This window comes from Vulpes vulpes, chromosome 12 (assembly GCF_048418805.1).
Source record: "Vulpes vulpes isolate BD-2025 chromosome 12, VulVul3, whole genome shotgun sequence".
Taxonomy (NCBI): domain Eukaryota; kingdom Metazoa; phylum Chordata; class Mammalia; order Carnivora; family Canidae; genus Vulpes; species Vulpes vulpes.
The window spans coordinates 55,330,943-55,356,255 of record NC_132791.1 but is presented as its reverse complement, the minus strand read 5'-3'; the positions used below and the strand labels follow the sequence as shown (position 1 = coordinate 55,356,255).

Here is a 25,313-nt window from a genome sequence, read left to right as displayed (position 1 = left end):
GGCATGTAAGTTTTCTTAGGAGGCTCATCTCACACAGTGGATGGGCAACATCGATACCATTAGTTTTTAATTATTTCTCCCAGGAGACAGGTGTCACCTCTTAGCCTTGAATAACTCTGGAACTTCCATAGCCCCTCTCCTGACAGTCTCATCTTGCACAAGTATTCTCATAGTTTAATGGATTTTTAATACTTCAACTATGTTTTCTTTGCTTCACTTAATCTAATTACTTATTATTTCCTACTAATGAGCACTTGTGCTTGTAAACTCGTTCCCTGTGTGCTTGCCTGCTGCCATTTCCATATCTGTCCCAGTTTCATTTCAGTTTGCCATTTGCGTGTGTGATTTTTATGATGACTCATATGCTCTCCGATTACATGCTGATTATAGATTATCAGGGACCTATCTAAGTGATTTTAATCTATGGAAATTATGATTTAAAATAGATAAAGTTTTCTTCCCCACAATATGAAGAAAATCACATGGCAAGTGATAGACACACATCTGCACTCAGTTTTCCTATTGAAGTTCGGGGGCAGAAATATAAGAAATTAGCAATGAAGTGATGTTCAGTGACCATAAAAGAGATCTTTAAATAATTAATTTTTTTACAAATCTGACATCATGACTAAATTTCATAAGTATCAATTGGATTCCACTTAATAAGAACATATAAAGAACATACTATATCTGCTCTTTTCTGGATGATGTTATTAAAAGTATAACCACACAACTACAAAGGAAGAGAGAAGCACAGCTAAATGAGTGACATTAAAATATTTATGGATTAAAGTAGGTATAAAGCATAGTGAAAGAGATAAGCATCTAGAATGCTCTTGGTGAGAGCTTCAAACCAAGAGGAGGCACCTGTCCAGAAGACTGTTGAAGAGGCTAGTATGATGACTCTTGGAAACAAGTATAGCTGAAAATAACAGTACTATTCATTTAAATCTGTAATACTTAAAAGTCACCCAAACCCCTCCCCACAGACGAAGCATTTTCCCTAGCATATGCACATTGTTTACCATCTAGGTTTTTATTCCACAAGCATACAAAACATAACAATGCCAAAAAGGGGGTTCTTCTTCATAGACATTGAATAAATTATCTGAGGACAGTCACATATAAATGTAAATGTGACCAGTCTTCGAGATAGTTTAAGCCATATTTAAAGTTCTCCACATTCTTACTGGTTTTTGCTTCTTCTATCATTGACTAAAAATGTAGCGGTGGTTACTGATTAGTCTCATTCTCCTTGTGCTCTGAAATTTTAGACTCATTAATTATGTATATGCAAACTTACATTTTTGTGTCTTCTTTACATAATTTTAATTATTGTTAAAGCTTACCTGTTTTCCTCTAGTATTCTTTTTTTCCTTAAAGCCAATTTGCCTGATAGTAATATGGCTACGTGACTTTTTTTTAATTAAGTTTTTTATTTTCAGATGATTATAAATTCACATGCAGTTGTAAGAATTCAAGGAGACCTCAGGAACCCTCTTCCCTCATGTTACCCAATGATAACATCTCTATACTTACAAAATTACAATATCACTATTGATATTGACGTAGTCAAGATACAGATTCTGCCTATGTGAATGTCTTTTAGTTATTGTTTGCAAGGTATATTTTTCTATTCTTTCTTATTTCAAACTTTCCATGTGTGAATGTTTTAAATATATCTCATAAATAGCATATAGGTGGATTAGAAAGACCGCCTGTGTCTTTCTTGATTTTATAATTCTATTGAGATACAACTGATATAGTGTGTAATATACACATTTAAAGTATATTGTCCTGTGAATTCACATACATACTTACACTTGTGAAACCGGTATAATAAAGATAATGTACATTTTTAAATGCTCAAAATTTGAGTTTTCTCCCTAATCCATTTTTCCTTTGGCTTGATTCTCAGGCAACCACTGATCTGTTTTCTGTCACTATAAATTAATTTGAATTTCCTAGGATTTTATATTAAAAAAATCTTACATTATATACTTTCTTTTATCTGGCTTCTTTCATTCAGCATAATTAAGATTCATACAAGTTGTTACATGCAGTTGTCTCTTTGAGCCAATTGTATAGATATACCACAATCTATTTATTCATCTACCTATTAAGAAATATTTTAGTTACATTGTGTTTGGGGCTAATGACTAATACAGCTGCTATAATATTCAGCCACAAATCTTTCTGTGTACACATTTCATTGCCCTTGGAAAATAACTGGGAATGGAATAACGGGGTCCTATGGTAGTTGTATGTTTAACTTCTTAAGAAACTGCCAAAACTGGCTCTAAATTGGTCATGCCATTTTACATTCCAACCAGAAGGCATGAGTGCCATTTTTTCCACATCTTGTCAAAACGTGGAATGGTCAGACTTTTTAATTTTAGGCATTTTAATAGACTTTTAATGGTGTCACACTGTGGAGTTATTTTGCATTTCTTTAATGACACTGAGATTATTTACTGGTAATTGGTAGTTTAGCTCTCTTCTTTGAATTTCCCAAATATTTTGCTCATTTAAAAATGGATTTCAAGGGACTCCTGGGTGGCTTGAGCATCAGCCTTTGGCTCAGGGCATGATCCCAGTCCAGGATCCAGTTCCTGTGGGGAGCCTGCTTCTTCCTCTGTCTATGTCTCTGCTTTTCTCTGTGTCTCTCATGAATAAATAAATTTTAAAAATCTTTAAAAAATGGATTTCAAATTTTAAAATTGTTTTTTTAATGGATTTTCTCCTTACTGAGTTTTGTGAGCTCTTTGTTGTACGTAGAATCTTTTATCAAATATATGACTAAAAATACTTTCTTTTTAATTTCTGCCTTGTATTTTCATTCCTTTATAAAGCAAGTATTTTTAATTTTGAGGTCTCATTTATCATTTCTTTTATGGACATTGTTTTTGGTGTCACCATTAATAAATCTTTGCCAGAACCAAGGCACAAATATTCTCAGCTGTTTTCTTTTAGGTTTTGCATTTAGATCTATGATACACTTTGAGTAGATTTTGTATATTGTAGAAGATACAGATTGAAGTTAATTGCATATAGATGGCCAGTAGATCCAGTACCATATGTTACAAGGCTATCCTTTCTCTAGTGAATTTCATTTGTACCTTTTAAGAAAATCACTTGCCCATATATTTGTGGGTCTATTTCTGGAAACTTAATTTAGATCCATTGATATTTTCTGTCTTCACACAGATAGCATACTATCTAGATTACCAGAGTTTTATAGTATATATTAAAATCAAGTAAAGATAGTTCTTCCCAATATTTTTTAACTGTTTTGAGTAATTGTAGGGTCTTCGAATTTCTAGATGAATTTTAGAATCAACTTGTCAAACTCTATAAAAAGTCTTGCTAATGTTTTTCTTGGGATCACCTTAAACTGAATAAATTTGGAAAGAATTTATGGTTAGCAGTATTGAGTCTTCAGAACTCAGAATATGGTATCTCAGTGTTTTGTAACTATTAATGTAAAGATTTTAAACATCTTTCGTCAGATTTATTCCACAGTGTTTCATACTCTTGATGTATTATAAATAATGCTTTCATTTCAATTTCTTTTATTATTAAAATATATAAATAGAATTGCTTTTTTAAATATGGAGTTTATATCCTGTAACATTTACCAAGTCACTCATTAGTTCCAGTAGCTGTAGGTGTGTGTGTGTGTGTGTGTGTGTGTGTGTGTGTGTGTGTGCCTCAATTCTAATGGATTTTCTACTTAGGAATCCTGTTATCTGTGGCAATTCAGAGGTTGAATGTGGCATTCTTGAAATACTGGATGTCTTTAACATGCAGACCTGAAATAGAATCAGATAGAGTAGTGCAATTAAGGGCAAGTATTTCCATTAACCTAGAAATGGTGTGCAGAAGGTGATATGGTAGGAAGAAAGGCAAGTTAGAACCAGTTTTCAAACCAGTCTAAGAAGGAAATATCACAAATATTCCTCTAAAAAATGGATAAATGTCAAGCATTATAATATTTTAGGCAGTTCAAGTCTATGATTTGTTGAATATTGTTTTGGGCTATTGGAAATGACTGTGGTGGATTAAGTGATTTCTAAAATGAGTAAACAGGAGAAAAAATGGTTATTACTCATGGTCCTACTGACAGGCATGGAAATATTTCATTCCTTTTTAAACTGCAAACTTCTTTGACACTGATGATCTATCACAGGTGTACTGTGCAAATGAAGTGACATATAAATAAATAAACCATTGCTCATCTGTCCTAGTCACTTTTACTAACCTGAAGTTCTAGACAAATAGTGATTGATGGGTATTGCTTTTGACTTTGCCATGTCTCTGTTAAGAAATATCATGGGCTTGTGCATTATCTTTTTCACACTGCAGTTTGGTCTCTGTCCTCTGTCGCCCCCATGTTATTAGTCTTTACATATATGGATATATAAACTTACTGGCACAAAAAAGGCATTTTGAACTTATTAATTATGACACTAGAACACAGATTCTCCTCTGTGCCAGTTTGGTATATGTAATATATGTATGTTTGCATGTAAGACATTATTGTTTTTATTACTGTCACAGAAGAAAAAAGCTTGGTTTTTTTACTCGTTGGTCTAAAGGATTTCTGATCTTTTCTCCTTAGGAAAAACTTTCTCTGTTTTGCATTTCAGGAATGGGTCAGAAATATAAAGTACTTTAGAAAAGTGATTCTTTGGGTGAGAGCCAGGTGAGAGTTTATACTGTCATTGTCCTTCAAACAAGGGATTGTATCTGCAGTATCTGCTTGTAGAGGTCAAACTATTATCATGCTATGAAAATTGTCTTTGGCTTTTATGCAGTTGTTAGAATGGCTTTGTTTTTAAATACAAACAGCTCTTTTCTTTGTATTCATGAGCACCCAGCTATGTAATCACATTTCTTCCCTCTAGGCACTGCTGCTCCTGCTGCTGTTGGCCAACTTTTATTGGAATATATGCCAAATATTATGAAAATAGTTTTACATATAGTATCTGTATTCCTTATTTATTATGGTGTAATAAGTTATACTACATTTTAGTAGCTTAAAACAATGAAATTTATTGTGTCTTAAAATTTCTGAGGGTCAGGGATCTGGGAGCCATTTAGCTGACTGATTCTGGCTCAGGATCTCTCTTGTATTTGGAATAAAACTCTCAGCATTGCAGTCATTTGAAGGATGGAGGATCTGCTTCCAAGTTCACTCATATAGCTGAGTATCTGATTTAATACTCCAATAAATTTATTAGGTATGTAATCTTAATGTTCTCATATTACAGATGTGGAAACAAGCCTAATGAGGAACTCAACTCTAATCTGAAGCCATTGTGTTTGATTTTATCAACTATGGCTAAGTCTCCTAGTGAATGGAAATAATTTTGAGGTGTTTACAGTGATTACTTCTGTTAAAGAAAATGAAATCTACATTTACTTTAAAGGGGAACCCAGCTCCTTCACTCATCTGGAAAAAAATTGAATGTTCTGGTTTTTTGTTTTTGTTTTTTAAAAGATTTTATTCATTCATTTGAGACAGAGAGAGAGAGAAAGAGAGAGAGTGTGCGCACAGCAGGGGAAAAGGCAGAGGGAAAGGAAGAAGCAGACTCCCTGCTGAGCCAAGAACCCAATGTGGGGTTCCATCCCAGGACTCAGAGATCATTACCTGAGCCAAAAATAGACACTTAACCATCTGAGCCACCCACTCACCCCAATACTGTTGTTATTTCACATTTATTCATATTCTCCTGAATCCATACATGAGATGTTCTGGATCAAAGATAGATTTCTTATTAGGTACTTCATTGTAAATAAGTAAGTTATTCTCCCTATGCCCTATTCGCTACCCCTAGAGTGACAAAATAAGAGCCAAGTCAGTTGTCTTACCTGACTGGCCAGATTCATCCATAGGCAAAAGGAAGGAGAAAATTACTTTTCTCTGCTTATAAAGTGGTAGGAGACACATGACTATTCATGTCCTGAAAGGGTCTCCTTCCTGCTCCAGTCCTTTGGTATGTAAATGAAACCTTTGGAGAAGCCAGAGACTATCTCCAGAGACTGCCTAATTCCTTCTTGAAATGAAAACACAGAAAGATAGCAGTTCCAGGCTTTACGGAACATTGAAATGTTGACAGGAAACTATTCGAAGTTGTAGCCATCAGACCTCTTGCCAAGATAAGAGTTTTATTATCCTTTTGAATCAGAGCAATTTACTAGACAAATGGCTACAGATATAATTCTCATGGTATATGAAGAGTCTCAGGGGAGCTAGAGCTTTTTACTGGAATGCTGAGAAAGTAAAGGCAATTTTATTTCTCTACAGGGACCTACTGAGAGGCTGTGAAGCCTCTTTTCTGCACAACTTCCTTTTTCCTCCTGTGTCTTTTTAATGAAAGCTCTTTCTACAAGGACTTAGATTTGTACTTACCTATCACTTTACATGTGAGAATTATTGGAGTTATGTCTGTGTTAGGTGCATCATTTATCATCAAAACACTCCACAAAAGTTTTGTATCTTAGTCAAGTATTTGTGTTATTAATTAATCAAGATGGTTAATAATGACATCTCTAAAGTCACTTCCAGATCTAGGACTTTCTGTATTAATCTCATTTTGTAAACAATGGCAATAATAATAGCAAAAATTTATTTACCACTTACTATGTCAGGCATTGTTCTAGGTATGTTACACAAATTAATTTAATGTTCATAATCGCACAATAACCTATGTAATGGCTCATTATTATCCCTAGAATGGGTAAGCTAAAATACAGAAGGTTTATATATCTTGTTCTAAGTGAAGCATTGGGAAGTTGCAAAACTGAGATTTAAACCCAGGCGCTTCAGCTCCATGTTGCAAGCTCTTAACTATTACATGAATTCTCTACAGTTTGTTATTTCACAAACTTATTTTGCACCTTCTATAAGCCAAGCAGTGTTTTACGCACTACAGATACATTACTGAACAAAATATTGAAAGCCCTTATGTTCATAGAGCTTATTTCCGGGTTAACACTGGGGTGGTCAGGTAAGGAGATAAAACTAAGCCAGTAAACATATGTATGATATAATAGACTGGCAAGTGTTATGAGGGAAAAAATAAGCAGAATAGGGAAATAGAGTCTAAAAGAGGCTACTATTTTAGAGTTGAGAGGGAAGATATTATTTTTGATACATGAGTTGCCATTCAAACTGTGGATAATATGATGAATTTAGTCCATCAAGAACATTTTTTAAACAAAATGTAGAATAGAATAAATTCAGCTTGAAAACAAGATGTCAGAGTTCATTGCAGAAAGTAAACATAGTTTTTCATAAGGTATTTCCTTCACTGTGAATACATGTTTATGTGTACTGAATCATAAAGTCATTCATATTTCTTTCTATGTGTCATTTTTAAAAGGTGATTATTTTGTTCTTCTTGTTGTTGTTTGACACTCTGGGGAACCAGCCAGGTGGCCACTAAGGCAGGTGATCAAGGACTAGGAGAAAGTGGATGGAAATGAAATCAGAGCTGGGAATGTACCAGGACACCTACAGAGCTCTATGAGCCATGGTAAAATTTTTGGTTTATTATAAGTGAAATGGGAAGCCATTTGAGAGTTTTGAGCAGAGTAAACATAATCTGATTTACATTCTAGAAGGGTCATTTCGGCTGCTATATCAAAATAGATTGTATGGGAGCAAGGACTGAAATTAAAATGGAACATAGTTTTGGATCAATAAGAGTAGAAATTGGATAGAGAATTTCTGAATCTTGGAATCATAGCAGTAGAATTTTAGACTAGGAGTAGCCTAAAGATTATTTATGTAGTCTCCAATTCTCCTATCCAAATGCTTTTCCTGCAAACAACTCTATTTCTATACCACTCTAAAAGATGAAAGTGTTCTGTTTCATCTACTAAAAAGGTAACCCAAAGTAGTGTAATGAAGTAGTATGCGTTGAAGATTGGAATCATAAGGGTAAAGGAAGCAAAATTTTGAAAATTGTTAATGTACTTTTTCTATTGTCTTTATGAGCACATGACCATATGAAGCATCCATTCATCAGAATGGAGATGAGCATCTATTAGAAAGGAATACAAAGTGAAAGACCAAGGTATTATTCAACTTCCAACACTCAGCAACAGAATTTTGCAAATAAGCTAGTTTATTGTAAAAGTATTGTTCAGAATTCCTTAATATTTTTATTTGTTGTTTCAGAAGAAGATATGGTAGGCAAGCAAGGCAGAGTAAGTAGCGAAAGACCACTCTTTTGGTTTTGGCAAAGGAATAGAAAGGGAAAGAGAGGAGTGAGAAACATGGACTTATACCTCACATTCCCACATGCCACACACACACAGCTCACACCACACGTATGCACATACCACACACATATCCCATACAATTTCACATCACATACAGTCTTTAAGACCCTACACACAAAAGGTCCTATCACAGGCTGCTGCTGTTGCAACCTGGGTTACAGCCACATCAACTTAGCAGATCAGCAAGGTCAGACAGAGGGAACTATTACACTTGTTTCCAATGTGACATAGAAGCAGCTATGTATGAAGCAGCATAGAAGTATGGCTGGAACACTTATATCAGAGTGGTGGTATCCTGGAGCGGGATGCAATGAGGGTGATACGACAGACCACATTAGGGCTTGGAAGCCCCAGCCAGACTTTAGAAGAGTCTGTGGCTCCATTGGAAACTGAGACTGAGGCTGGCAGGTAATGACTACCAGGCCCTGACCAAACCAGAGAGCCCAGCTTGGGCTTGATTGATGATTGTTCACCAGGGCAAGTACATCCAGGTGAACCCTCATCCAGAAAACCAGAGAATACTGAGGATCTCATAAGCAGAACTCTTCTCTACCTCTCTGAAGCCATCTTATAGTGTAAGTGGAGAGTCTTCTCAGAGAATACAAGAATTTAATCTAAAAGAGTCTAAACATTACTATGTAGAGTGTCTTTTTAATTAATAGGTTAGACTAAGCTTGGACTAGTTAAGATTTGGGTTTGTCCTCATTAACAGGAAGGCAGTAACTTGGGGATAAAGAACCAGAATGTTTTCTGGCAAAATAAATAAAGTAAATTTTCTCTGCATATGCAAGGTGCAGTGTAAGCTAGATATTATAAAAGCACTACACAATTTGTTACCATTTACCAGCTATTTACTATATGCATGCCTAGCCTAACTGACTCCAAAGTTTGTAACCTTAAATACCGCTCCCCATTGTCTGTTTAACAACAAAAGTACAGAAGAAAGATGCCATTATAAGCCAAGAGCCATAGAGATGCCTCTACTGGATTCAAGGGAATACTTTGAGTTCTATAGATCAATAGGCTTAGGCACGGAGACAAGTGGCAGGGCAGTAAGTACATCTTCAGACCCAGATATTTGGAAAGGTATCAAATATGAATCTGAAGAAGAGTTATTAGGAGCCTTCCACATGCCAGCCTCTGGGGATGCCAAGATAAAGTAGCCTGGAGATCTGGAGGAATGGGTACCCTGGGGCGGAATGGGGGCGGGCATCACAGTGGTGAGAGATCCACATCTTCACAGAAGTACATGGTAGAAAGTTATACTGCTTCTGCCACTAGCAGTTCCCCCAAACAGTTTTCTGGCACCATCATTTAAAATGGGCCTTTCAATCATGCAGAAAATGGAGCCATCCTGAAAACTCTGATTATTTGTATCTTTAGGAAAGCACATGTGAGCACATCATCCATGAATTGAGAATTGCTACTTGCCCCTCCATCTCCCTTACATAGCTCCCTGTCTGCTAATTAAAATTATTACTTGATAAGTTTTATTCCACAAGTAGAGTTATAAGACCTAATATGTAAACTCTAGAATAATTTAATATAATATATAAAATAGGAAAAATCACACGGAAATATTATCACTAATAGTAAATAAAGAAACATAAATGGGTCTATGTGATACTATCTCTGCTTCATGTTAGAGTGAGGAAATTAAAATGATAATAGGAGTCTGACAGAGAAAAGGAGGAGGCTGTTTTCAAGAAAACAAATATTCCAGGCAGCCCAAGTGGCTCAGCGGTTTAGCGCCACCTTCAGCCCAGGGCCTGATCCTGGAGACCCGGGATCAAGTCCCACGTTGGGTTCCCTCTGTGGAGCCTGCTTCTCCCTTGGCCTGTGTCTCTGCCTTTCTCTCTCACTCTCTCTCTCTCTCTCAATCTCTATCTCTGTATCTCATGAATAAACAAATAAAATCTTTAAAAAAAAAAAAAACATTCCAACTTTATTGTCTTTTCCAAGGCTATTCCCAGTTTATCTTCAGTTGATACAAGTCAGAAAGAAGTTGCCACAGTCACATATTCAGACAACTCTGTTTCATTTGATTTCTTGGGTTTTGTTTGTTAACAATGACTTTCATCAAAGGAAACTTCAGTGTCCTTATTCCTTAAATTATTGCTGTATTCAAAAGTAATCCTTTAACTTCCTCTATATTTTTCCTACAACATTTTTTAATACTAAATTTCTTGTCAAATTTTGGAGAGTTGTGTAAAGCATCATCTCAAATCCAAAGTGTTTATTTTTTTATTTAAATTAAATCCAAAGCATTTAAATCTGTAACAAAATCAGATACCCAGCATTTCTCCATAAATATGAAAGAATGTATATGGACCCAGGGATCATGGAAGAAATGCCCATGGGATTCAACTCAAGACTTCTTACTAGAGAAAAAAAATTACTGGAAAATCACTTGGAGAATGTACATCTTTCCAGGTTAACTGGGATACATTCACAGACTAGGAAGGAAGAAGCATGGAATTTTTCTTTGAATATCGTGACTTCCCATCTGTAACTAGATTCATGTGGAGTGGCATGTTTTCTCTAGGACTGGGCTTCTCTGTTACTCTGCCAGCTTCTCCTGTTCACCTGGAATTACATCTAGAAAAACAGGGAGAATAAGTTTGTCCTTGGTAAGAAAAATACTATAGTTACAAACCAGTGACTTTTAAACAAGGATTTTTTAATTAAGTCACACCCAACATGGAGCTTGAATTCACGACCTTGAGATCAAGCATTGCATGCTAAAACAACTGAGCCAGCCAGGTGCCCCTGAACAAGGATCTTTAGTAAATAAAAATTTCACACTAATCACACTATTTCTGTATTAGTGGGTGATGGGCTATGTTATATTAATTATATTTTGTTTCCTTCCATTTCCTATAAAATGTCATATTTTATGCTTTGTAATTTCCAAATTTTCTATTTAAAACATCTGATTATAATCAGAAAAATTATAACGTGGAAAAAGAGAAAAAAATGTGGTTATATGTCTGTAAGAATCCTAAAGCAGTAACATCACTCAAACTAATTCTTTTTTTTTTAATATTTTATTTATTTATTCATGAGAGACACAGAGAGAAGGCAGACACAGGCAGAGGGAGAAGCAGGCTCCCCAGAGGGATGGGAGACTAGATCCCAGGACCCCAGGATCATGCCCTGAGTCAAAGGCAGATGCTCAACCACTGAGCCATCTAGGTACCCTCAAACTAATTCTTTTTTTTAAATAAATTTATTTTTTATTGTTGTTCAATTTACAAACATACAGAATAACACCCAGTGCTCATCCTGTCAAGTGCCCCCCTCAGTGCCCGTCACCCATTCACCCCCACCCCCCGCCCTCCTCCCCTTCCACCACCCCTAGTTCGTTTCCCAGGGTTAGGAGTCTTTATGTTCTGTCTCCCTTTCTGATATTTCCCACACATTTCTTCTCCCTTCCCTTATATTCCCTTTCACTATTATTTATATTCCCCAAATGAATGAGAACATACAATGTTTGTCCTTTTCCGATTGACTTACTTCACTCAGCATAATACCCTCCACGTTGAAGCAATGGTGGGTATTTGTGGTTTCTAATTGCTGAGTAATATTCCATTGTATACATAAACCACATCTTCTTTATCCATTCATCTTTCGATGGACACCGAGGCTCCTTCCACAGTTTGGCTATTGTGGCCATTGCTGATAGAAACATCGGGTGCAGGTGTCCCGGCGTTTCATTGCATCTGTATCTTTGGGGCAAATCCCCAACAGTGCAATTGCTGGGTCATAGGGCAGGTCTATTTTTAACTCTTTGAGGAACCTCCACACAGTTTTCCAGAGTGGCCGCACCAGTTCACATTCCCACCAACAGGGTAAGAGGGTTCCCTTTTCTCCGCATCCTCTCCAACATTTGTGGTTTCCTGCCTTGTTAATTTTCCCCATTCTCACTGGTGTGAGGTGGTGTCTCATTGTGGTTTTGATTTGTATTTCCCTGATAGCAAGTGATGCGGAGCATTTTCTCATGTGCTTGTTGGCCATGTCCATGTCTTCCTCTGTGAGATTTCTCTTCATGTCTTTTGCCCATTTCATGATTGGATTGTTTGTTTCTTTGGTGTTGAGTTTAAGAAGTTCTTTATAGATCTTGGAAACTAGCCCTTTATCTGATACGTCATTTGCAAATATCTTCTCCCATTCTGTAGGTTGTCTTTTAGTTTTGTTGACTGTATCCTTTGCTGTGCAAAAGCTTCTTATCTTGATGAAGTCCCAATAGTTCATTTTTGCTTTTGTTTCCTTTGCCTTCGTGGATGTATCTTGTAAGAAGTTACTGTGGCCAAGTTCAAAAAGGGTGTTGCCTGTGTTCTCCTCTAGGATTTTGATGGAATCTTGCCTCACATTTAGATCTCTCATCCATTTTGAGTTTATCTTTGTGTATGGTGCAAGAGAGCGGTCTAGTTTCATTCTTCTGCATGTGGATGTCCAATTTTCCCAGCACCTTTTATTGAAGAGACTGTCTTTCTTCCAGGGGATAGTCTTTCCTCCTTTATCGAATATTAGTTGACCATAAAGTTCAGGGTCCACTTCTGGGTTCTCTATTCTGTTCCACTGATCTATGTGTCTGTTTTTGTGCCAGTACCACACTGTCTTGATGACCACAGCTTTGTAGTACAACCTGAAATCTGGCATTGTGATGCCCCCAGCTATGGTTTTCTTTTTTAAAATTCCCCTGGCTACTCGGGGTCTTTTCTGATTCCACACAAATCTTAAAATAATTTGTTCTAACTCTCTGAAGAAAGTCCATGGTATTTTGATAGGGATTGCATTAAACATGTAAATTGCCCTGGGTAACATTGACATTTTCACAATATTAATTCTGCCAATCCATGAGCATGGAATATTTTTCCATCTCTTTGTGTCTTCCTCAATTTCTTTCAGAAGTGTTCTATAGTTTTTAGGTTATAGATCCTTTACCTCTTTGGTTAGGTTTATTCCTAGGTATCTTATGCTTTTGGGTGCAATTGTAAATGGGATTGACTCCTTAATTTCTCTTTCTTCAGTCTCATTGTTAGTGTACAGAAATGCCACTGATTTCTGGGCATTGATTTTGTATCCTGCCATGCTACCAAATTGCTGTATGAGTTCTAGCAATCTTGGGGTGGAGTCTTTTGGGTTTTCTATGTAGAGTATCACGTCATCGGCGAAGAGGGAGAGTTTGACTTCTTCTTTGCCAATTTGAATGCCTTTAATGTCTTTTTGTTGTCTGATTGCTGAGGCGAGGACTTCCAGTACTATGTTGAATAGCAGTGGTGAGAGTGGACATCCCTGTCTTGTTCCTGATCTTAGGGGAAAGGCTCCCAGTGCTTCCCCAATGAGAATGATATTTGCTGTGGGCTTTTCGTAGATGGCTTTTAAAATGTAGAGGAATGTTCCCTCTATCCCAACACTCTGAAGAGTTTTGATCAGGAATGGATGCTGTATTTTGTCAAATGCTTTCTCTGCATCTAATGAGAGGATCATATGGTTCTTGGTTTTTCTCTTGCTGATATGATGAATAACACTGATTGTTTTACAAGTGTTGAACCAGCCTTGTGTCCCGGGGATAAATCCTACTTGGTCATAGTGAATAATTTTCTTAATGTATTGTTGGATCCTATTGGCTAGTATCTTGTTGAGAATTTTTGCATCCATGTTCATCAGGGATATTGGTCTGTAATTCTCCTTTTTTGGTGGGGTCTTTGTCTGGTTTTGGAATTAAGGTGATGCTGGCCTCATAGAACGAATGTGGAAGTACTCCATCTCTTTCTATCTTTCCAAACAGCTTTAGTAGAATAGGTATGATTTCTTCTTTAAACGTTTGATAGAATTCCCCTGGGAAGCCATCTGGCCCTGGACTTTTGTGTCTTGGGAGGTTTTTGATGACTGCTTCAATTTCCTCCCTGGTTATTGGCCTGTTCAGGTTTTCTATTTCTTCCTGTTCCAGTTTTGGTAGTTTGTGGCTTTCCAGGAATGCGTCCATTTCTTCTAGATTGCCTAATTTATATTTCCCCCTTAGGACTACCTTTGCTGCATCCCAAAGATTTTGAACGGTTGTATCTTGTCTCTTGCTGCGTTAAGGATCTTCTCTTTATCTTTGGAATTTGCAAGTTTAACTATTAAATGTTGAGGTGTTGAACGGTTTTTATTGATTTTAGAGGGGGATCTCTCTATTTCCTGGATCTGAATGCCTGTTTCCCTTCCCAGATTAGGAAAGTTTTCAGCTAGGATTTGTTCAAAAACATATTCTGGCCCTCTGGCCCTTTCGGCGCCCTTGGGAACCCCAATTAAACGTAGGTTTTTCTTCCTCAGGCTGTTGTTGATTTCCCTTAATCTGTCTTCACGGTCTTTTAATTGTTTGTCTCTTTTTTCCTCAGTTTCCCTCTTTGCCATCAACTTGTCTTCTGTGTCACTCACTCATTCTTCCACCTCGTTAACCCTCGTTGTTAGGACTTCTAGCTTGGATTGCATCTCATTCGATTGATTTTTAATTTCTGCCTGATTGGATCTAAAGTCTGCAGTCATGAAGTCTCTTGAGTTTTTTATGCTTTTTTCTAGAGCCACCAGTAGCTGTATAATAGTGCTTCTGAATTGGCTTTCTGACACTGAATTGTAATCCAGATTTTATAACGCTGTGGAGAGAGGACTGTTTCTGATTCTTTCTTTTGAGGTGAGGCTTTCCTTCTAGTCATTTTGCTCAGTGCAGAGTGGCCAAAAGCAAGTTGTATTGGGAAAAGGAGAAAAAGAGAGGAGAGAAAGAAGGAAAGAAAAGAGAAAAAGAAAAAAGGAAGAAAAAAAGAAAAAAAAGAAGAAAAAGAGAAAGAAAAAGAAAGAAAGGGAAAAAGGGTGTGGGGAAGCAAACAAATCAAAAGCAAACAAACAAACAAACAAACAAAAAAACACGGGGGAGTATCTTCTGATTCTGTACATGTTAAATCCCTTGACTTCCCCTGGAACTTGTCCGTCTCGCTGGTCTTCTGGGGGAGGGGCCTGCTGTGCTGATTTTCAGGTGTTAGCACTTGGGGACCTGCTCTGCCCCCGGCCTGGTGCAGGGCTCAGTGGGGGTTGTTCCCGGGAGGAAGCCACAGTGGCGGGGGCAGCTCTGGGACCCTGGAGTCAGCTCCCGCAGTAGCTCCGGGGCTCTCCATCTGCAGGGCCTGGAGGCTCCGGGGCGGGGCCCCTGATCTGCTCAGCTCTGGGCAGGAGCGTCCTTGCTGTCCTGGGCCCTCCCGGCCTCTGCCTGTCCCTGGGGGGAGGCCGGATCCTGGGCTGTGTCCCCGCGCCCTGTGCTCCGGGGCCTGCGCTGTTGGATTCGCGCTCCCGCCCCGCAGCCCCCTCCGCGGAGCCGCCGCCCGAGCCCCTCCGAGCTGCTCCGGGTCCTGCCGAGCGCTGCAGCCCTTAGGGAGCTCGGCGCACTCTCCGGGGCGCAGTTCCTCTGTTACTGTCCCAGGGAGCCCGAGGGCATCCCCGCCTTTCTGGGGATCCTGCTCCAATTCCCCGGGAGCCCCTTTCCGCGGGGAAGGTTGGTGCAGCTCCTGCTCCTCCGGGACGGGGCTCTCCTGCCCTGGGGACACTCGCCCCGGCTTCAGCCCGGCTCCTCGCGGGGCCCCTCCCCCTTGGAGGCCTTTTGTTTCTTTATTTCTTTTTCCCCGTCTTCCTACCTTGATAGAAGCGCGAACTCTTCTCACTGTAGCATTCCAGCTGTTCTCTCTTTAAATCTCAGGCCGAATTCGTAGATTTTCAGGATGGTTTGAAGGTTATCTAGGTAATTTGGTGGGGACAGGTGATTTGGGGACCCTACTCCTCTGCCATCTTGCCCCTCCTCTACCCCTCAAACTAATTCTTAAGGAATAAAGTCATAATACATATCTGGCCTTATAATGGCTCTTCTTGCTTTCTGAAGACTCCTTACTGAACTCCAAAAGACAAAGAGGAGTTTTTAAAAGTCAAAAAGTAGTTTTCTAACTTTTAAATAACCAAACTTTATTTTCCACCCAACAAATTCAAAATGATACACCTGTGACCTGGTAATAAACAAAGGGAACTATGAGTGAACCCTGCAGGCAGACCTGAATTTGCTCTTTGAAAATGTATGTGCATATGTTACTGTTTCCCAGGGTCCTTACCTATGAATATGAAAAATGCTGACTTGGCATTCTTTGTAAAACATTTCCTGTGTGACCAGAGTGAAACAATCTGACCTGTGCTATCATGTTTACAATAATATTTAACAAATAGCCAACAGATCATACATTGTAAATGAAATCATGACTGGTAATGCCTAGATGGTTTTGAATGTGACAATTTTTTAAAATCTTGGAGGCCTCCTGTACTTGGCTTATACCAGATTGTGTTTCTTTTTCTAAAATTTGCTTGGCTTATCAGTATTTAAAATTTAAGATCAATTTAACTTTCTATGGTAAAAAGAAACCTATTAACTCCCCCTATTTAAAAGTTTAGTGTATTAATATAAAATAAAGTTCTTACAATAAAGTTACCTTATTATTCACAAGGTTATTGAAATTTCAAAATGGTGTGTAATTTTTTAAAATTAAGACATAATGCACAGGTTAAATAGTCTAAAACATTAATTAAAGCCTCATATTTTAAACTTGAAAGCAGTTGTCAACCATTTTTCACCTTCCAAGTGTAACTAAAGTCATATTTTGGCATAATTTTGAAAAAGGAATATCTTACATTAGAATTCTTCCACATCCAGTCCATAGAATAGTTTCTTTTCAGTGATTTCCAGAACATTGGTGAAATTTAAAATTTTAAGTACTTTAAAGATTCTATTTGTGATGGAAGAAATTTAAATCCACTTAATGTAAAAAATGAAGTTTTTAATGCTTCAACACTAGAAGTTTAAGGAAATGCTTTGTAATTTTTAGAAATCTTACTTGAATATATTTAAAACACAGGAAAAAAATCTGGAATTGGTACATTATATCTTTTTCCCTTTCTAAAAATCAACCAGTTGGCTTTTTTTTTTTTAATTACAACTAGCTCTAAAGCATCATAGCTTTTTTTCTCTTTAAATTTATGTATAAATTTTAGGGAGGTTTAATAAAGTTAATAAATAGTACACTTGTTTCTTGGTTGTTATGAACTGTCCAAAACAATGTTAAATGTCAATAGGAAAATAGTTTTTTTTAATTTTTTTATTGGAGTTCAATTTGGCAACATATAGCATAACACCCAGTGCTCATCCTGCCAAGTGAGGAAAATAGTTTTTTAAGTCTTCCAGAATATCTTGATGGTTAAAGGATGCATTTAGCACAATGGTGGATGCTTGAGAAGCCAAATGTCAAACTGCTGATGTGACTTGAAATCTACACTGCCGTATAAAAAAGATAGAAATGGATTTTTCCACTCCTGCGGTAGCCACCTCATTCCTCCAAATTAAAAAAGTGTTCTTGAGAATGGAAAATATCTTGCTATATGATTAGCGCAGAAGATCATTTATTTTAAATATTACCTGAATCTGGAGTGTTTCAGGATAGGGCAAAAGATACAATTTTTGAAGGAAATAATCACAGTGTTGATTTAGATCTGTATTCATTTGTGAAACCATTCAGAATGTTTCTGGTCATACCTTTGACTGACAATGATTTTCACACTTGGTTTAATAAAAATTGAAGGACTAGCTGATGAAGTCCTCAGAATTTGCAGTTGATTTATTTTGCAAATGCATAATGCTGCATAAGTCGGGAATTCTTAAGGGTTTACATGATTACCTGCCTGACTTCCATAAAATTAAGCATAAGCATATGTTCTAAAACTTTGATAGGCTCCTTTAAAATATTTCCCCTTTATCTGTAAAACAACAAGAATGGTATAATAATATTAACCTCGTAGAGTGAAGATTAAATGATACAATGAATGCCTGGCATAAAGAATCAGCTATTACCTGAATTTTTTTTCTTCTCCCCATAGGATTATCTGAGCACGTGCAGTCAGATACTACTATATGTTATGCCTAACATAATATACTGAGTAACAGGCATTTGATTACTATCTTGTATCAATAATATGAGGAGATAGAATGGAGAAAATAAACTATGACAAAGCAGTGTATTTTCACTGTTAGCTATTAGTAGAATTTAATAAACATTCTTTGGTTTAATTAATAAGAATCTTTAAAAGAGTAAACTGAGCTAGAGATTTTATCCATTTCCTACAAATCTGTAATAGTAATAATTTATAAGATTAACCTAATGTTTCCCAAGTTTCTAATATCCTAAGTGAATATATACTTTCCTACCTTATGTTTATAAATCCTAGATTTGTTTCTCAGGGATAAAAATGCTCCTATAGAATAGATGGCATAGCTCCTTGGATTTATGGACCGTAAATTCTACAACAAATTATTGCACAGGTACGCATAACTGTAAAAAGTAATCCTGATTTATTTAGGGGCAGTTTGTCCTGGTGTACATCTCCCTACATACAGCTGAAAAATTTGCTGCTTTCTAACCTAGACATCATTTTTCACACTTGGTTGTTAAGGCTTCTCAAAGCTTGTGCTTTTTAAGAAGAAACAAAACAAAACAAAGCCCAGGAGAGCATTATTTCCTTGGTTGATTCTTCCAATATATTTATAAGCCTTGGGATTTCTAATGGATCTGTTTCAAGCTCTGGACATTCCCTCTAATGAAATATATTGATCCTCTTTACATTCTTCACAAGGCTAATTTACTACTAAGTGGAAATATGCATGTAAAAATACAGCAAGAGAGTGAAAAAAAAAGGGAAAAGTATTTTTCCTTTCTATTTTTATTTTCTGTTTTAGTTTCTGTACTTATTTTATAAATACAGTAGTTCTCTATAAATCATTCACAACCCTATATAAATGTGTTATTCATACTGAGCTCAATACATTTGACACCCTGGTATATTTTTCTTCCTGTGATTTAATCTTTAAGCCTCCATTTTACTTAGAATATTTTCCATAAAAAAAATAATATTTTCCATAATCTCTACTTTAACCCTGCTACAGAGCATTTTCTGGTCTTAAATTATCACTCGGAAAACCATTGGCATCTAGCTACACATCCAAGGCTATCCCTCAATACCCGTGCAAATCCTTTTTTTTTGCGTAGCTCTCTACAAATCTTTCTTCAACCCAGTCTTCAACTTCCCATCTTCCCAAGTCTTCCTCTGTCATCTTGCAACTGAGCATGCATCTGCAGGATTTCTGTACTATCTCAACTTCCCCTGGTGAAACATTGGTTTTCTTGCACTAACTGTAACCAGAGTGTTTCCTGAGGATATGACTTCCTTTTCACCTCTCTTAAGTGGGGATTCCTTTCCCTCATATCTTAGGATTTTAAGGGCATGAGGTTTGTGTAGTTGTACACTTTAGTTCTGCTTGCCACATTCAAGCTTTTTCTCCTCCTACATGCTTAAAAAACATCATTCAGTTGAGTTTATTGCAAAAGTCTATGCCACCAATTAATACTACTTACTGTTGTTCACTGCTGACTTCTAGTTCACTATCTTCAATCAGTGATGGTTTTGGTATCTGGCTTATTCTTTCCTTTATCTTGTAACTTTTTGCCTCTGATTGAACCCAACAATCTTTTCTCTCCATTCCTGTATCTTATTAATGACTAATGTAAAGAAAATTACAGAAAACTGTTAACTGGTTTCAGCACAGATTTTTGAACACCAATGATCACTCAACACTAATAATCAATCCCATCATATTTTCTCTGCTCAAACGTTTAAGGCTCCCTCTTCCCTCAATCTAGCTAATAACTTCATTTTAGTAATCTAAAGTTAAATAGAAAATATCAAAGGAGAACTCCCTCATCTTCTGGCCAACAGATTTATTATCATCCTTTCTGCATCTGTACCCACATTCTCTGCTTTTCACTTGTTAACCACAACACATGTAGTTTGAAACTCTTCCTTCTAGTCTCTTAAGAATCTGTTTTCCACAGTTGTCCCTTATGCATAATAAATTTCTCCATTTCATTATGGAATTCTGAGAATATAGTTCTAGTGTATTTCTTCTAGCTGTGGCTTGTTTTTTCTGCCTCTTTTTATTTAAAAAAATTTTTTTTAAATTTATTTATTCATGAGAGACACAGAGAAAGGCAGAGACACAGGCAGAGGGAGAAGCAGGCTCCATGCAGGGAGCCTGATGTGGGACTCTATCCCAGGACTCAGGGATCATGCCCTGAGCCAAAGGCAGACGCTCAACCGCTGAGCCATCCAGGCATCCTTCTGCCTCTTTTTAATAAAGAGTCTATGATCTCTTTCTTAAAAGAGAGTCTATGGTCATTTTCTCCAAATATTCCCCTTAATTTTGTCTGAAGCCATCCCAACTGGATTTTCACTTCATTCATTCCAGCCTAACATATGATCTGTGCTGGAAAAATGTTTCATGTGTACTTGAGAAAAATGTGTATTCTGCTGTTAGATAGAGTGTTTTGTGTATGTCTGTTAGGTCTAATTGTTTTGTAGTGTTATTCAAGGTCTTATTTCCTTATTAACCTTTTGTCTGGTTGCTCTATTCATTACCAAAAGTGGGGGATTGAAGTGTCCTATTTTTCTAAAGATATCTATTTCTGCTTTCAGTTTTTTCAATGTGTGCTTCATATATCTAGGAAATTTGATGTTTGATATATATGTATTTTTAATTATTACAACTTTGTAAATTGACCCTTTTATCAGTATATAATGTTGTTTCTCTCTTATAATAGTTCTTTTCTTAAAGATTATTTTATCTGGGCTGCCCGGGTGGCTCAGTGGTTTAGTGCCACCTTTAGCCCAGGGTGTAATCCTGGAAACCCAGGATCGAGTCCCATGTCGGGCTCCCTGCATGAAGACTGCTTCTCCCTCTGCCTGTGTCTCTGCCTCTCTCTCTCTCTCTCTCTCTCTCTCTCTCGTCTCTCATGAATAAATAAATAAAATCTTTTAAAAAAAGATTATTTTATCTGAGATTAGTATAGCCACCTTTGCTCTCTTTTGGCTATTTGCATGAAATATCTTTTTCCTTTCTTTCACTTTCAACCTAGTATGTCCTTAAATCTAAAATGAGTGTCTTTTAGGCAGCAGACACAAGTTAGAAACAGATCCTGTTTTGTTTTATTTTTAATTCAGTTAACCAATCTGTATCTTTTAAATTACAGAGTTTAAGTCCATTTATATTTAAAGCAGTTACTGGTAAGGAATAGCTTACTATTACCATTATTATTTATTTTCTCTATGCCCTTTTTTGGAAGGGGGGGCTTCATTTACTCCATTTTTGTCTTTCTTTGTATTTAATTGATCTTTCATAGTGACATGTTTGGATTCCATATTATTTCCTTTTGTATACATTTTGTAGACATTTTCTTTGTTTTTTACCATGAGGATCACATATAATATGCTAAGGTTAAAGAGTCCCTTTTAAACTGATACAAACCTAATTCAACCATATATAAAAACTATACTCCTTTACAGCTCTGCCCCCCTCTCAAAATTGCAATGATACTGCTTTTTATATTTTTGCATGCATTTACTTTTATTGGGGAGCTTTATATTTTTCTGACTTTTATTTACTCTTTAGCATCATTTTGCTTCAATATAGAGGACTCTTTATTATTTTTATAGGACAAGACCACTGGTAATGAACTCCTTCAGCTTCTGTTTAAGAGGGGCAGAGAGAGAGAATCTCTTTTTGTGGGGTGGGGAGAATCTGAAGTGGGCTCAACACTGGGCTTAATCTCATGACCCTGAGATCATGACCTATACTGGAATCAATAGTCAACTGAGCACCTCGCTGTGCAGAAACTTTTTAATTTGATGTAGTAGTACCTATTTATTTTTCTTTTGTTGTCTTTGCTTCTGGTGTCAAATTTAAAATTGTTTATTTTAAAATTTACAAATACGTTTTCTTTTATAAATAATCTAACTTCTGGAAATAGAATAATTTAACTTTTAAAAATAGCTTTATTGAGGGACACCTGGGTGGCTCAGCGGTTGAGCGTCTGCCTTCCGCTCAATGCATGATCCCATGGTCCTAGGATTGAGTCCCTCATCAGGCTCCCCACAGAGAGCCTACTTCTCCCTCTGCCTATGTCTTTGCCTCTCTCTCTGTGTGTCTCTCAGGAATAAATAAATAAAATCTTTTTAAAAATAGCTTTATTGGGGGGTGGTAATTTGTGCGGAGGCCACTACGCTCCCCAGCGACCTCCCAGTGACTCACCATCCGGAGCAGTACCTTGGCGAAGATCACGGAGATGGAAGCAAGATGGCTCCGACTCAAAAAACAAGGCCACAGCACACTACCTAGGGCTGCTTATGGCTCGCCTTGCTAAACTTTGTAGAGAATTCATTACCCCAAAAGGTGGTGGTGGTGGTGGGGCAGGAAAAAGTTTTGATGTGGCCAAGACAGGTGTTGTTCAAATTGGGTTTATGGGTTTTCCATCAATGAGGAAGTCAACACTGCTTAGTAACCTGGCAGATGTATATTCTGAGATGGCAGCCTATGAGTTCACTACTCTGACCACTGTGCCTGGTGTCATCAGATACAAAGATGCCAAGATCCAGCTCCTGGATCTTCCAGGTATCATTCAAGGTGCCAAGGATGGGAAAGGTAGAGGCCATCAAGTCATTACAGTGGCCCAAACATGTAACTTGATCCTGATTGTTCTGGATGTCCTGAAACCCTTGGGACATAAAAAGATAATTGAAAATGAGCTGGAAGGCTTTGGCATTCGTTTGAACAGCAAACCCCCCAACATTGGCTTTAAAAAGAAGGATAAAGGAGGCATTAATCTCACGGCCACTTGCCCTCAGAGTGAGCTGGATGCTGAGACTATGAAGATTTTTTGTATTCTGGCTGAATACAAAATTCACAATGTTGATGTGACTCTGCGTGATGCCACAGCAGACGGCCTCATCGATATGGTGGAAGGAAACAGAGTTTATATCCCTTGTATCTATATGTTGAATAAGATTGATCAGATCTCCATTGAAGAATTGGAGGCACCTCCAATTCACCTCATCTATAAGGTGCCTCACTGTGTACCCATTTCTGCCCATCACCACTGGAATTTTGATGACCTATTGGAAAAAATCTAATACTATCTGAAACTAGTGAGGATTTACACCAAACCCAAAGGCCAGTTGCCCAATTATCCACTACTACAGTGGAGGATTTCTGCATGAAAATTCACAAAAATCTTATCAAAGAATTTAAATACGCTCTGGTCTGGGGTCTGTCTGTGAAACATAATCCTCAAAAAGTGGGTAAAGACCATACGCTGGAGGACAAGGATGTAATTTAGATTGTGAAGAAGTGAAACCTTCCCTTCTGCCCACCTGCTGGGCCAACCATAGCAGCTTTTCCTGTGACCAAGCACACTATCCCAAACCCCTTCCGGCTTTGGTAGCCAGTGGATCAGGATTCAGGAGAGGGAGATGGAGGCCGTCAAACTGGAACTTTACTTGTCTTACCTTGGTGTCACCTTATAAATTCAACTGCATAAAGGACCTGGTAGGCCAGCCAGCTATGGGGGGGGGGGGAGGGAAGCTTTATTGAGATATAATTTACATACCATAAAATTAATCATTTTAAGCATCTAATTCAATGTACATTCATAGGGTTGTACAATTATCATAAGTCTAATCATAAAATGTCTTCATCTCCTGCCAAAGAAACCATTGGCTATTATTCCTTATTTTCCCCCACCCACCTCTAAGCAATCACTAATCAACTTTTTGTCTATATTGGTTTACCTATGCTAGACATTTCACAATAGTGGAATCTTACAGTTTATGGTCTTATGGTCTTTTTAATCATACATGAGTTGTTGGCCACTAGGCATTTTTCTACTTTTTTTGGCTATTATGAATAACACTATGAGTGTTCAGGTACAAGTTTTTGCATGGACATATGTTTACATTTCTCTTTGGTGTATACATAGGAGCGGAATTGTTGGATCATATAAGAGCTCCATGTTTAACTTTTTGAGGAGTATTCAAGCTACTTTCCACAGAAGCTATAACATTTTACATTACTACCAGCAATTTATAATGGTTCCAGTTTCTCCATATCTTTGCTGACACTTGTTATTGTTTGTCATTTTGATTATTGCCATCGTAGCAGATGTGAAGTATCCTATTGTAGTTTTGCTTTGCATTTCCTAATGGCAAATGATATCAAGCATCTTTTCATATACTTACTGGCCACTTATGTTTCCTTTTTGGAGAAGTCCTTATTAAAATTGTTGGACCATTAAGAACTTTTTGCTTCGGGGTGCCTGGGTGGCTCAGTCAGTTAAGCATCTGCCTTTGGCTCAAGTCATGATTCTGAAGTCCTGGGATCAAGCCCCACATCAGGCTCCCTGCTCAGTGGGGGGTTGCTTCTTCCTCTCCTCCCTGCTTGTGCTTTCTCTCACAATCTCTGTCACTGTCTCTCTCTCTCTCTCTCTCTCCTTCTAAAAAGTAAATAAAATCTTTAGAAAAGAAAACCTTCCTGATCTATTGATTATTGAGTTGTAAAAGTCCTTTACATATTTTGTTTATAAGTCTCTTATCAGATATATGATTGCAGATATTTTCTACTATACTGTGGGTTGACTTTTCACTTTCTTCATAATAGTTTTGAGAAGAATTATTTTATGGTTTCACAAATATAACAATCAGCTTGTTGGTCAAAAAAGAAATATTCCAAAATATATGGTGGCAAAAAAGAAAAATGATATCTGTATGCCAATCTCATATTACAGTTACAAGTTTACAGTAGAATAGCTAGGGGCAGAGGATTACTTCATGTTTATGCTTACCTAGAGAATGTCTGGATGTTGAGGTAGCATATGAGCCTCATATTTGTCTTACAGTTTACTGGGCTTCCTAGCAGAAACAGAAAACTTTGGAACTGGCGGTATTTTTTTCACTTACAGGAATGAAAACACTGCAACAAATATAAAAGGGGACAGACTCTGCTCCTAACCTTGGAGGAATTCCCTGTGTAGATATTCAATCGAACCTGGAGCAGGTGGACAAAGAGCACAGAA

At 37.3% G+C, this 25,313-nt stretch overlaps 1 pseudogene; it reads left to right on the top strand.

Annotated features, from left to right (window-relative positions):
• Window positions 1–8,602: 8,602 nt before the first annotated feature.
• On the top strand, window positions 8,603–23,597 carry LOC112917063 (developmentally-regulated GTP-binding protein 1 pseudogene; annotated as a pseudogene).
• The last annotated feature ends 1,716 nt before the right edge of the window (window positions 23,598–25,313 follow it).